Here is a 2154-nt window from a genome sequence, read left to right on the forward strand (position 1 = left end):
CCACGCCGCGCGCCTCGCCCTGGCTGGCAGCCGCACCCTCACCGCCCCGCCCTGGCTTGCCACACCACCCCCGCAGCGGCGCCCGGCTCGCCGCCCCGCCGCCCGCCGCCTCCTCCACCACCGCCAAGCCAAGGTGAATTTTTTTACTGTTCTTTGTGTTTTGGTTTAATTAGGTTATAGTTGTAGGATTAGGTTACTTCTAGATTTAGGTTTAGATAATTACAAGAAGAAAAAAAACGAAAAAAGACGAAGTAGAAGAAGAGGAAAATGGGAAAAAGGAAGAGGGTTGCCGAGGGGATAGATGGTGGAGCCAGTGGGTCCCGCCGGTCCCGAAGCCCATGCCGAGAACCCCCGGTCCGAGTGTTGACCCGTCGACCGTGTGTCGCCATACCTAAGGAAAAAAGAGGAAGAAGAAGAAGAAGAAGAAAAAGACACCCCGACCCACACCCCATACACCCCGACACTACATCCACGTCCCACAAGTGACGCCGACGTCCTTCATCCCAAAGCAACTGTTCTCGATGTCGATGGTGGTCAAATACCATTGCGAATTAGGGGGTTAATTAGGGGGTTCCTCAGTGTCGATGGTACCCTAAATAGCAAGTATCGTTAGTGCGAGGTACATGTGGCCGTCGGTGTCGAATACTACATCCACGTCCCACAAGTAACACAGGGGTCCTGCGTCCAGTAGCAACAGTTCTCGGCGTCGATGGCGGTCGAACACCATTGCGAATTTGTCTGGCAGCCTCAGAGATGACGATTGAATGCTAAGTGTTGAAACTTGAAACACCCAAACTAACTCAAGTTGGTTTGGTTGTTTGAAATTTCAAAACTTGGCTTTAATCCTCATCGCAAAGGCTGCCAGACAAATTCGCCAAGGTGTTCGACCGTCATCGGCCACCAGAACTATTGTTGTGGGACGCCGGGCGTCGACTTCACTTGTGGGATGTGGATCTAGTGTTCAACGCCGACCGCCTCATGTACCTTGCACCGATGGTAGTTGCTATTTATTTTACCCGGGGACGAGCAGGTTAGATGGTTACTCCGTGTCGATGGTACCGTAAATAGCAAGTATCGTCAGTGCGAGGTACATGTGGCCATCGGTGTCGAGTACTTGCTATGTTACTCATCTTTCGATTTAAATATGCAGTTATTTCGTCGCTGCGAGGGTCTAGTGTTCGACGAGCTCCGCCCCTTTGTTTGTTGGTGAGCACAAATGACATCTCCTCCTCCCCCCTTCATTTGCTATATTCCGGTCTTCGTGCCGATGAAACTTGCTAGCTATAGGTGTCAATCATCAGTATGCGTAACCACTATGTGTCTCCTGTTTGGAAGGGTTACATCTATAAATATGCATGCATTTGCATATTTATAACCGTGAATCTTTCGAATTGTCCAACGTTATCCATGGACAGCCCGAGTATGTGTAGATTGGATTCGTTTTCCCATATGCTCTGCACCGGATCCGATGCAGAATTTCATCAGTGTCTCCCTATTGTTCTCCGGGTACACATCCTCTCTGCTTATTGCTGAGACGTGTATCAGGAGAACAACGGGGAGGTGTTGCCGAAATTTTGCCCAAGTGCAGGGAATCATCGTAGCAATTTCCAAAGGTGGAAGTGATAAGTATGGAGTGTCAAACCCACAAGGAGCTAAAGGTAAGATCAATATTCTCTCAATTCCTATCTTCCACTGATACGACTCTACATACACCGGACGTTTGCTTCCAACTAGAAACGAGAAATAAAACTATGATGTGGGTATGAAGAGGATAACTTTGTATGATATCGGAGAGCTAAAATATAAAAGTAGGTGTTGTTATCATAAAGTTAGAATGTATTACTAGATATTATAAATAACGAGTGTGGAATAATGATGGGTCGGTGTGTGGAATTATCCTAGGCAATTGTTAACAAGACCGTTAGTCGTCATTGCAATTTCATATGAGGGAGAGGCATAAGCTAACATACTTTCTCTTCTTGGTTCATATGCACTTATGATTGGAACTCTAGCAAGCATCCGCAACTACTAAAGATCATTAAGGTAAAACCCAACCATAGCTTTAACATATCAAGTCCCCTTTATCACATACACCACAACCCCCTTACTCGGGTTTATGCTTCTGTCACTCAAGCAACCCACTATAAGCGAATC

Source organism: Triticum dicoccoides, chromosome 2B (genome assembly GCF_002162155.2).
Source record: "Triticum dicoccoides isolate Atlit2015 ecotype Zavitan chromosome 2B, WEW_v2.0, whole genome shotgun sequence".
NCBI lineage: Eukaryota > Viridiplantae > Streptophyta > Magnoliopsida > Poales > Poaceae > Triticum > Triticum dicoccoides.